General features: G+C 42.2%; 1 protein-coding gene across 12 annotated transcripts in view; it reads left to right on the top strand.

Annotated features, from left to right (window-relative positions):
* Positions 1–13,220, top strand: part of SOX5 (SRY-box transcription factor 5) — a 1,141,232-nt gene that overhangs the window by 666,389 nt on the left and 461,623 nt on the right. The window lies entirely within an intron of this gene.

Genomic DNA, 13,220 nt, shown 5'->3' with positions numbered 1-13,220 from the left:
TTCTGCATGCAGAGCAGATGTTCTACCCACCAGTGACAGCTGCTCGCTCCATGTCAGTGGGGCAGTGGAATCCGCTCTGGGTTTTAGTCCGAACTTTCCAGGAACTATCCAAGGTGCTTGAAAGTTTGGACTAAAACCCAGAGCGGATTTCACTGCCCCACTGACATGGAGCCACCAGCAACCACTATTACCCACTGAGCTATGGCCGTCCCCCAAAGGGAAGATTTACAGGAAATTTTTTTTAGTGGCATGAGAAAGGAACTACTAGGGAAAGGGGGAATAGGGAGAGAGAAATAATGAGTTGTATCTAATGTTACTACTCAGAGTAGACACATTGGAATTAATGGATACAATTAACTTAGGTCTATTCATTTTAATGGATCTACTGTGAGTAGGACTAACATTGAATATAACCCACTTATCCCTAATCATTTTGATATAATTTGCCATGTATTTGGAAACTTGTACACTCCAGGCGCTATTGGATGAAACCGATTATCTAGATCCATTTCAATCGGGGTTCAGGCCTGGTTTTGGCACTGAGACTGCCTTGGTTGCCCTGTTTGATGACCTATGTCGGGAGAGAGACAGAGGGAGTGTAACTCTGTTGATTCTCCTTGACCTCTCAGCGGCTTTTGATACCATTGACCATGGTATCCTTCTGGAGAGGCTTGCGGAATTGGGAGTTGGAGGCACTGCTTGGCAGTGGTTCCGCTCCTACTTAGCGGGTCGTCTCCAGAAGATAGTGCTTGGGGAACATTGCTCGACACCGTGGGTTCTCCAATGTGGGGTCCCGCAGGGTTCGGTTCTGTCTCCCATGCTTTTTAACATTTATATGAAGCCGCTGGGGGCGGTCATCAGGAGTTTTGGAGTGCGTTGTCATCAGTATGCTGATGACACGCAGCTCTACTTCTCCTTTACATCTTCTTCAGGTGAGGCAGTCAATGTGCTGAACCGTTGCCTGGCTGCGACAATGGACTGGATGAGAACTAACAAACTGAGACTCAATCCTGACAAGACTGAGATGCTGTTGGTGGATGGTTTCTCTGATCGGATGGTGGATATATACCCTGTCCTGGATGGGGTTACACTCCCCCTAAAGTAACAGGTGCGTAGTCTGGGAGTCATCTTAGACTCTTCCCTCACACTTGAGGCTCATGTAGCCTCGGTGGCCCGGAATGCGTTCTACCAACTTCGGTTGGTAGCCCAGCTACGTCCCTATCTGAGTAAGGAGGACCTCTCATCAGTGGTACATGCTATGGTAACCTTGCGTCTGGACTACTGCAATGCACTTTACGTAGGGCTACCTTTGAAGACGATTCGGAAGCTACAGCTAGTGCAAAATGCGGCAGCCAGACTGCTAACAAGAACTAAGCGGTCTGAGCATATAACACCTGTGCTAGCCCGTTTGCACTGGCTTCCAATATGCTTCCAGGCCAGATTCAAAGTGTTGGTACTTACCTATAAAGCCTTATACGGCGCGGGACCACGATATCTGTCGGAACGCCTCTCCCGATATGAACCGGCCCGTACACTACGGTCTACTACGAAGGCCCTCCTCCGGGTTCCGACTCATAGGGAAGCCCAGAGAGTGGTTACAAGATCTAGGGCCTTCTCAGTGGTGGCCCCCGAACTATGGAATGGTCTCCCCGAGGAGGTGCGCCTGGCGCCGACACTATCATCTTTTCGGCGCCAGGTTAAAACCTTTCTCTTCTCTGAGGCATTTTAATTCCTGTTAATTGTAAATTATTATATTTTGATTTTAGACTGTACAGTTTTGTGTACAGTTTTGTGTTATTTTTATTGTATTTTTAATGTTCACCGCCCAGAGAGCTGTTGCTAGTCGGGCAGTATATAAGCTTAATTAAATAAATAAATAAATAAATTTTGTGACATTTTGATAGGCCCAATAAAGGTATTGTCCTAAGATGGATTCTGGAACTGTTCTCATGGGCTAACATGACTCCCTCATACTTTCAGTGTTCTAGCAATATATCATAAGCTAATTTTCAATAAGGTATGAGAAAATGTTTACTGGCCCTCTGTTGGTACCTAACCTTTCCCTTATCTTTTAGGGAGAAATATAATGATGGTGATGATGCACCAAATCCTTTCTTCACAGTTGGAACAGCCCTAGTCAGCATGGTAAAGTTGTTCTTTATAGTAGCAGCTATAGTAGGATAAATTGCAGTCTGCTAAAAAGGCACTAACTTTAGAGGCGTTTTTGAGCAAATAAATGAGCTTGCAGATTTAATTCAAGCCCAGTCAAGCAGAGGCTTTTTGCATGAGAGAAGTCACTGATCAGGCTCTGCTTCCTCCAAACATCAATGGCTGGTGCCTGCTGTTTCCAAATTTCTGTTGATAGACGCCCATTGTGTTTGACATGGCATCTTTACCCTGGAATGTTCCCTGGGGCCGCAGCCACAGTTGTATACCTTGGTCTCTTCTCTTGCTGCTAGGTCTTGACAGGGCAGGTAGGAACGGGATCATGGGTAACTTTGTCAGCACGTGGGCCACTCTGGAAATATTTTGGGAGACAAAACTTTCGGCCTGTTCCTAACATTGAAACACTTGCCCAGACTAACAGAGCAGGTGCCCAATTTCAGTCAGTGCATCTGCCAAAGCTTTTGTACAACTCCTCTCCTAAATGGTTGCTTGATGACTTGACGATGAGGTAACGTGATGAAAAGTTGTCCTGTGTCTACAGCTGAGGAAAATATTTGAAATGCTGCAACACATCCAGATTCACCACTCAAATGTCAAATAGTGAAGAGAAAGAAAAAAATAATTCAAATTTGCATCTTGAATGGGAAATTTTACCTCAGAGTTTGAAAGGTGGTTGCTTTGGCCTTATTTGGGCACTCTTGATTATTTTTCTAGTCATTAAGCAGGAAGTCTCATAATGTCAAATACTGGGTCATCTATCAAATGCTGTCTCATTCAAAATATTATTGTCTGTTTTGTTTTTGATGAACTTGTTTATCGTTATTTTGACTGTTTATTTTATTTTATGCCTAGTATCTATAGTGAGAAAGAGTAAGCTATACATCTTTTAAACAAATACATAAAACAATTACAGGTAAACTCTATAATTTTAATACTATTGCATGTCATCTATCCAATACTCTTGCATGTCAGCCACCAAATATGGAATTTGTGTTTTCTTAACCACATATATGTTCCCCCCCTTTCTTTCACTCAAGGCAGCATATGTAAGATTTCCAGGTAGTTATTATTGAATAATGTGCCTTCAGACCATGCCAAATACCATGTTGGCATGTTGGCTACCAACATCTGTCAGATATTAAAGGCAATTTCTTGTCAACTGTCAAATACTGTCAAACAGAACTGTCACATATCAAATGCTGACATTAAATATCGGATGTCAAATATGCAATTAATATTTGGCAAATGTTTGAGTATATCAAGAATATCTGGAGCTTGTTCAGCATTAGGCTTCACAATGGAGAATTTTTAAGTAGAATTTTAGGAGACAATTTTTTTTTCAACACTTCCCCACTGTCTGACTGTGAATCTTATATTGTATTAAGGAGGAAATGGATATTTTTATTTATTTATTATTTAATTTGTATCCCGTCCTTCCTCCCAGCAGGAGCCCAGGGCGGCAAACAAAGCGCTAAAAACACTTTAAAACATCATAAAAACAGATTTTGAAATACATTAAAACAAAACAGTGTTAAAAACATTAAAAAAAAACATACTAAGCAATTCCGACACAGATGCAGACTGGGATAGGTCTCTACCTAAAAGGCTTATTGAAAGAGGAAGGTCTTCAAAAGGCGCCGAAAAGATAGCAGAGATGGCACCTGTCTAATATTCAAAGGGAGGGAATTCCACAGGGTAGGTGCCGCCACACTAAAGGATATTCCATCCTTTAAGGACTTTATTTTTTTCTAATTACTTTCCTGGTTTGGAAAAAACAGACCTTTAAAAAAGTCTTGGCTAATGTATGTCTGATTGTTTTCTTGATGGCTCCTTTTGCCTATTTAGCTAGCACCATTTGACTACAAAACTAGCAATCTCTATTTTATTGTATGAGTATCCCCCCCCCATACAGTATAATAATGTGTGTTATCCCTGTAAATCCAAGGTCCTTTACATCTGGAGGATTACAGTTACTGATTCCAAGACATAATGGTCTTGCTCTACCTTTCTCTGCCCTAATTGGTTCCTAGACTTCTGGTTGGTGTTCCTACTTCCAGAACAGTATTAGAACAACCATACACCTTTATCACAAGCTCCGTTCTTTTTGTTGAAACACTGCAGAAAAATACCTTTTCAGTTTCCCTCCTTGACCCATTCCAGGTGTTTGAGACAGAGGTACAAAATGAGTGTATAGCATGAGCCACTTCACTGAGTAGGTAACATGAGGCTATGGATCAAACAAGACTCCTATAACTTCTACCTTCTACCTTCTGCCTGAGTTGCTTCATGCTCAAATTTCCATAGCTTCTAGATGCAACTTGTCCCCAGCTCTCGATTTTGACATCTGACCTTAGAGACTCTAGACTGGAGTCTCCCTCCAGTCCTGGGTTCAGTATGGCTCCCCATCACCCTGGCCTGGCCCCGTCACACAAACCATCAACCCGTATTTCATTGCACTCTCAAGGTTGTGCTTGCTGAGCATCTATTCAGATGAGGAAGTGCCATGGCTCAGTGGGAGAGCATCTGCTTTGCATGCAAAAGGTTCCAGGTTCAGTTCCTGGCATCTCCAGGTAGGATTGGGGAGACTCCTGTCTGAAACCTTGGAGAGCCACTGCCAGTCAGTGTAGATGATGCTGAGCAAAATGGCCAATAATCTGACTTAGTATATTATTATTTACTATATGACAGCCTCCTGTCTATTCATTTTTGTGAACTGTGGGGCATGTACCCAGACTTCTTCCAAGCAATGTTTTGGCAGCTCCTGTCAATATGCAAAAGAGATCACATATAATTTACTTTGATTTTCTCTTGCAGAGGCTTGAATACTCATCACATTTACTTGAAATTAAATTGCACAGAGGTGTGTTTAGGATGACTGCTGTTGAGGTGCTTGTTGGCTAAGAGTTCACTCACATGGAATGTATTAACCATTCCATTGTTTCCCTTTGCCCATTTTGTTAAAAAAAAAGGAAGGAAAAATAATAAGCATGCATATGAAAAATGATAAGTGATTGATGTGTTCCCAGAAACTAATAATTAACAGATTATTATGTCCCAGAATGAATGACAGCTGAGACACAATTTTTATTTATTTAGTCTCATAGTAGCTTTTTTATGATTAACAAATAAGAGTTAGGGTTCTGTTTTTGTTTTGTTTTTTCCTCTTTCAATTTCAAAAAACCACATTGTGAGGAAAAAGTGTATGAGTGAAAAAGTTCACCTTGGCTATTTGTTCTCTAGATGTATCCATTGTTTTATTTTATTTTTTGGAGACGAATCCACAGCTCAGTTCCAAGTGTTCACTAGGATTTGGACTTTGATCTTCAGTTCATCCCTCTTTCTTATGCTCTCTGAGCAAAGCAGGCTATGTGTCCTGTTTTAGAGAAGGCAGCCCTCTATTTGACAGTCTGTCAGAATTCAGCCTTCTATGCGAAGGTGTCTACTGTATCTGAAAGGACTGTCTGGTCCAAGTCTACTTAGACCAGACAGATAAAGAACCATAAGAAGGAAGTGAAGGTGGCTTGAAATGGTCCATTCAGCACCTGGAGTTGGACAGCAGAATGAGCAGGCACACAGGTCCCCTGGTCACAGCCCTTCCCACTTGCATTTTTCTACTGAAATTATAGGAATCATTTCTATATTTGTATCTGTGCATATCATATGAACATTTTCCTTTGCTCTTTTTTTTTGGCAAAGTGTAAGTGGCCACCATAGTGTCATGTAATCCATTTTTTATGTTGCTGTTTTTTGTTGTCATGAGCCCTGTGGTTCCATCAGGGTCTGGCCTGGGGTGGCAGTCTCAGATGGAGGAGGAGGAGGAGGATGTGATTGAGTCATGGCAATCAGGGATGGAGGGCAGAGGTTCTGCCCCTTTGACTCTGCCTATTAGGGAAGAAGAAGCAGAGTCACCAGCTCTCCCCTCCCCTCCTGTGGAGCAGAGAGCCTCATAGGGTCATTGGAAGGAATTCGATCAGCCAGAGGCGTATGACTGCACAAGAGATGGAGACAGAGTTGGAACCTGAGCAGCAGGACACCACCCCAGCACCAAGAACCAGTGCCACCTAGGAACACACATACCCCCCTGAGAAGCATGCATCTGCACATGAACCATTCCCTTAAGGGGGGAGGGTCTTATGAGTAAGGGCACCCTGCCTCGCCTTTCATACCTTGGCAGGAGAGGTGTGACAGCTTGTTGAGACATCTTCATTGCTTCTGTCTGATTCTGAACATCTGATCTGGATCTTAAATGCTTGTATCGGGTTTTCTGTATCCTATGCCCGCTGCTTCACCTGTACTGCTGCTCTTTTGAATAAAGCTTTCTCTCTTACTTCCAAGTAAGAGCCTCTGTTGTCTCCTGGGATGGGAGAAGGGATGGCATGATTTGTTAATTTTGGTTCTCTCAGTTTCTCATTTTTCCAATCTTAACTTTGGTACTCCACATTTCTGCAACAATTTGTGATTTTCTTTAAAAAAATCTCATGAAAATGCTTCAACATTTTAGTGTGAATTTCTCCTAATAAACCCGTTTTTGCATGCTGTTTTGACTACTGTACATGCATTTTTGTATGCTATTTTCACTCATATATTCATTTTTATGCATACTTTCCCATAGCATATGCATTTTTGTAAACATTGGTTGGTGAATTACATTGCAAACTTTGTGAAGGATGGCTGTGTTTCAGGTCTCATATTGTTTCAGAAAGTGCAAATTTGATAGCATTACCATCCCTACCAACCTTCTCAGGTGGGAGCTCTGTTGGTAGTTCCACCATCCTCAGAAGAGCAGGGAATGACAGTCAGGGCCAGGTTTTTTTCTTTCTTTCTGTGGCAGCTCCTAAACTGTGGAATTCCTTCCCTACAGAGGTGCATCCAGCTTCTTCTTCATTGTACAGCTATTGCCATATGCTAAAGACACACCTCTTTATCCTGGCCTTTGATGGTTAAGGTAGTTTTGTGAGACCCACTTCTTTTGCTGAATTTACCCTCTTCTGTTCCATTTGGGATTGTTTTGTCCTTGTGTTGTCCTTGTAACTGTTTTATTTCTTTTTAAAAAATAATTATATCGCCTATTGTTGCAACCCGCCCTGGGACCATGTGGTAAAGGGTGGGTTAGAAATCTTAGAAATCAATCAATCAATACTATTAAGTCACACAAACATGACATAAAAATGAGCATAACATATTTTTTTAAAAAAAAATAGTGAACAGAGAGGTACAAGCCATTGCTTCAAGGTTTATCCAGCAATGTTTCATCTAACGTTGTTGTTGTTGTTGTTATTTTCTTCCCCAGCCTGAGTTTGCCCAACATCACGTTTGTATAGTTCATGTCTTCCGTACACAGATAGGCAATTATTTTTCAAGATTGATAGCCGAGACGATCCATAATGAAGTCTATCTCCCACTGTTGAAGGAAGGATTTTGATAGTCCTTTCTTTTTATTTGTTTAGGCCAGCCTTTCCCAACTAGCGGCCCACCAGATGTTGTTGGACCACAACTCCCATCAGCCTCAGCCAGCATTGCCAATGGTCAGGAAGGATGGGAATTGTGGTCCAACAACATCTGGTGGCCCACTAGTTGGGAAAGGCTGGTTTAGGCGATGAAATCATGAGACACAGTGTAGGGATCCAAACTATCCCCCACTGCTTTGACTTAGTTGAATCCTGAGCGTCAATTTTTCAGCAATTGCTCTTTGCCGTAATTCCTGATACTGGTGAGCCAGGGTTAAGCAGTCAGCTGTCTTCCAAATGTTCACTATTACCCATCCAGCTGCTCATATCATAAACCCCATTAAGTCTCTGAAGGGCAAGTCATGCATTGTTGAGCTATCAAGAGATCTAGGTGCTTATGTGCACCAACTCTCTGTGCCTGGCAGTAAAGGCCAAAGTCTTGTCTTTTCCACCCAGATGTACCTCCTTCCGACAGCGTCTCTGCTTTCTCTCCCCTTTTGGGGATGCTCAACCCTGGGTTCTTCTCTAATCTTCTCCTACATTCAAATTGATGGAATGGGGAAGGGGCATAGTTCAGCAGTAGAGTGTTTGCTTTTCTCTCAGTAGGCCCCCACATCTCCAGGTAAGGCTGGGAATGTTCCCCACATGATACCCTGGAGTGCTGCTGCCAGTCAGTGTAGACAATACTGAGCTAGATGGACCAATGGTCTGAATCAGTATAAGGCAGCTTCCCATGTTCCTGTGATTGTGCTACCCGTTGGTCCTTTGTGAGTTTGTCTGACCCTTTTGTTGTTGTTGAAAGATGTCTGTGCCAGCCATCACCACAGCATCTTGAGGCAGTGATTTCCATGAGTGTAACATATGAGTTGTGTGGAGCACATCCTTTTGCCTGTCCTAAATTTTATTAATATACTTACTTACACATATAGCCCACCTTTTGTCATGGAATTGAGGGCCCAGCCCTACGACTAGGAAGATGGAGGCAGCCTCTTCAGCCAGCAGATGTTGAGTGTTATGAAAAGGCAGCAGGTGGTTAGTTATTTAATTTATCGTTATTGCGTTTCCACTGGAGGGGCTTTTTGGATTTGGTGCTTCCAGTGCCAGAGTAACTTGGGTGGCTGTGGGTCCTATGCACCTTAACTGGGAGGGAGTGCACCATTTGCTGCTCTACCTGGGGCAGCAAAATGTCTTCGGCCAGCCCCAATGGAACTCAAGGTGGTGTACATGTGGTTCCCAGTTGATCTCCCATCCGGGCACTGGCCAGTCCCAACCTGCTTAGCTTCAGCAAGATGGCGGCCTCATGTGCTTGAAGGCCATTCTTGGGGAAGAGCCATACTTCATTGACTTTGCATGCAGAAGGTCCCAGTTTCAATCCCCCACATCTTCAGGTAGGGCTGGTTAAGATACCCTGTCTGAAAGCCTGAAGAGTTGCTGCAAGTCAGAGCAGACTTTATTGAGCTTGATGGATTAATGATCTGATCATCCGGTACAAGGCAGCGTCCAGTGTTTCTGTATCCTTAGACCTTCTGCTGATCAGCTGCATTTGGTGACTCTGAGTTCTAGCAATATGAGAGAGGGAGGACAAAAGCTCTCCCTCCAAATGCTCTATGTATAAATGGGATACTGACCCATTCAGAAGACTGAGGGTGGTGTTCAACTAAATAGTTGGGCGTGTAAGGAATAGCGCTAGTGCAATGGGATTTCCCCATCTTTTCTTCATCCAAGTGCACTCTGTGCCATCCCCAAATCTGCTCTGGAGAGTGGGAGGAAAACACAAAACAGATTTAGGGGCACATGGGGGCTGGAGGAGAGGTGGAGAATGTTCTATTGTTCACCTTAGTGCTATGTTGAATACAAGCAACCCTGAGCTTCAAACCCATCGTGGAAAACTCCAACCGTTTTTCACCCAGATCTTGAAGCTGGTTGTTTGACTCTAGCTTTGGCTCATGGGGTGAGAAACTGATTTTGCTCCTATGGGGAAGTAGATGAAAAAAGGTCTCATACAGTTAAAAAAAAAAAGACAGGCAGTTTAAAGCAGGTTGTTATATCCTGTGGACTTGGTACTGTCAAAAAAAGGCAAAGCCCATGTTTGAATAGAAATGCCTTCTATTTCTTTTGGGAATTTTCTGCACCAAAGTGTACCAACTATAATTATCCATAACTATGCAGGCTTGTTTTTAATGCTGTTTTATAATTACAGGTCTTAATGCTAGATTATACAAAGTCATTTATAAATAGTCAGAAGAGAAGGACTTCGGAAGTTGTGAACCTGTGGATTGCTGTAAGATTGTGGCAGCTGATGGGATTTCAGCTGTATATACATATAGATGTGGTGTTAGCTGTGTAATGATTGATGAATCCCTTAATTAATTCCCCAACAAGTTGCGATTTATAGCCCCATATCTTTTTCTCCTGACACATCGGCGTTTGTCACTTTTAGAGACATGGCTAAGCCAGTTGTCTCACACACACCCTGCAAGCTTCTTTGTGGGTTTCTTGAAATATTTCTGGAGCATTTTGCTAAGTATAACAAGATTAGAGCTTTATGATTTTATGGTATAAGCAGTTGGGTTGGGATTGAGGGTGGCTGTGTGACAGATGAGAACACCCTTCTGAATATGGGGGTGCTCTGTGCACCTGCTTTGGGATGTGATGTCTCGGAAGAAAAAATCATTGCAAAGTGAAAGAACCAAATCAAAAGCGCACAATCCACTGAGACATTCAAGGGTGCAGACCCCACTGCTGAATGAATGGGAGATGTGCAAGAGCAGCACAATTTGCTACCACCATGCTACAATCTGCTTGCCAGACAGGCTTTGTGGGCCAGCCAGATGGCTGACAACGTCCCTGCTTTTGCAGACTCAGGTGGGCAGCAAAAACACGAGGTTTATCAAAGGGTCAACCTGGTGTATTTAGCTTGGTAGGCTGCAAATTACTGTATTGCTAATGTAAAGGTAGAAGTGGGACCTGCAACAAAATGTTGCAGTGCTAGAGTGCTCCTGCTCAGGATTCCAGACACTCCATTCCCTCTCCCCCTCTGGTTTTCCATTTTTCCTCCAGCATTTGATTATAATAGTGGGTGGTATTCAGCTAAGTCCTACTCAAAGTAGACCAATTGAAACTAATGAACCTAAGTTAGGCACTTTCATTAACTCCAATGGGTCAGCAAGTAGAACTAGCACTGACTACTACCCAGGGTATGGAGAGCAACTACCTTGTTAAAATTAAAAGGCATGTGCATGTAATTGTTTTGGAGGGATTTCCCTCTGGGGAAATTTGTTGTATTCCAAAGTAAGATATCGCGTTATGCTCCTAGAAGTATTCCCACTAAAGCATTAGTTGCTTGAGCTATTATTTAAACAGAATAGGGTGAAACTTCAAAAAGTGGAAATATCACAAGGAAGCCATTGTGAGATGTGATAGGCTTCTTCATGTAAGCATAAAGTGCATTGAAGTATATATGTTGACAGAATTTGATTTCAGAGTGGATGCCAGAATTTTTTAGTTGAGGATTAGAAAGTGACTAAAACGATTCAGTATAAGTCCTGTTTTCCCCTCCCCACATTTTGTTAAAGAGTTTCATGTTTAGCCACTGGACAGTGTCTCTCTGGGGCTTTTTATATTTTATAAACATAAAAAAGTGTTATTCCATAAAACACAATGTGTGTTCATTGCTCTATGTTAAAATTGCAATAATATCTTTTCCTCCTCTCCTCCTCCCTTAAAAGGCAAGGGCTGCAATGCATTTAGCTATCTCAGAGAAATGTACCTTTAGACTGTTTTCTCCTTTCAGACCAGGAATGGGAAACCTGTGGCCTTCCAAGTGTTGCTAGACTCTAATTCCCTTCATTTCTTACCGCTGGCCATGCTGGCTAAGGCTTATGAGAGTTGAAGTCCAACAACATCTGGAAAGCCACAGGTTCCCCATTCCTGTTTTAGACAATAGATGATGGGCACCCTCAGCAGAAGTAGGAATGGAATATATATATTCTCGATGAATGCATTTTAGAACATATTCTACCCTAAAATACACATTTACATGCATTTTGGTACTTTTAGAACCAAGAACTGTATCACAAAATGTGGAGAAGTGCAAAATCCAAAGGATAATTATTTAGGTATCGATCTACACATTAGTCCCGGAGGTGCAGATCCAGTCAGTTGGCACTAAAATTCACAGAACAGCAAATTCCTCAAGTATCCCTAATAGAAAGGAATAATCATACAAGGTTTTTTAAAGTCTCTACTTATATGTAACAGCTCAGCTTCAAGGAGCAGAACAGCTTCAAAACAGGTCATTAGGAACAAAATAAGACCCCATTAAGGGCTGGTTGAAGGTGCTGTTTGTTTCTTGGCCCAGCTGAGTGTATTTTAAGTCCAGTTTTGCCAAATTCTATGGGCATGCTCCACGTCACAGTGCCTTTCTCTCCCCAGCACCCTCCGTGGTTCAAGAGCGTATTGGGCTTTTGAAACTGAGCTTTTCAGCTGCGAAACAGAAAATCAACATTGCTGTTATTAGAATGTTGTGGATGCTGGATTCTTTTGTCTTGTGTCCCCCAAACACGATGCAACCTTATACACAGCAGTCATGGCTTTCATGAATAGCTGTTTTTATAACCCTCAAGCCACTCGCTCTGAAGTTGCTTCATTGAAGCCAGTTGATTTAGCATCGTGTTAACAGTCAAGGATTTTCAGCTCAGTGCCTATGTCTGTCTGTCTTTCTGTCTTTCCTATCTGTCTCATTTGCCTACAAGGGACTCAGTAAGTACTGAACTTCATAAGAACATAGGATGCTCCCTTGGTCCATCTATCTCAATATTGTTTATATTCACTGGCAGTGGCTCTCCAGGGTTTCAGGCAAGATGTCTCTCCCCTTCCTATCCTGGAGATTCAAGGGACTGAACCTGAGACCTTCTGCATGCAAGACAGATGCTCTACCACTAAGTCATGTCCCTTCCCCATAAAAAGACCTGGAAATGTTCTTTTAATTCATGTTTGTAAGCCATCTCAAAGATCTAAATGGTGGAAATAAATCTAGGTCTTACACTTACCCTGTTTAACCAGAACCCATATAGCCAGCCATTTTGTTGTAGGCTAGCTACATACACACCATGCTTTTAAAACACATTTCTTTCTTCTTGGGAATCCTGGGAACTGTAGCTTGTTAAGGGTGCTGGAAATTATAGCGCTGTGAGGAATAAATCACAGTTTCCAGGATTGTTTGGGAAAAGCCATGAGCTCCGAACAAGCACCTATGGTCTCTTTGGGCCACGGTCCTGAGCTATAGTATTCTTACTGAATTCAACCTTGCACTGACACAAGCAGAGTCCTTGGTCATGTTGACATTAGTCATATGCATGTATGTATGTTCATTTATAAATCATTTCATAAGAAGTATCTTAAAGCAATTTCACAACACAATAAAACAGTTTACAACAACTGCATATATAAAAACCATTACTATATTTATAAAAGCAGTTAAAATAATTATATATATATATTTAAAAACAATTTGAAATCCAAAACAGAAATGGACTGGGATAGAAATCTCCATTTAGAAGGCTTGTCAAAAGATGCTAAAAAGGCAATAGACAGAGCACCTGTCTG

The sequence above is a fragment of the Rhineura floridana genome, chromosome 8 (genome assembly GCF_030035675.1).
Source record: "Rhineura floridana isolate rRhiFlo1 chromosome 8, rRhiFlo1.hap2, whole genome shotgun sequence".
Lineage (NCBI taxonomy): Eukaryota > Metazoa > Chordata > Lepidosauria > Squamata > Rhineuridae > Rhineura > Rhineura floridana.
This window is presented reverse-complemented; position numbering and strand designations above follow the sequence as displayed.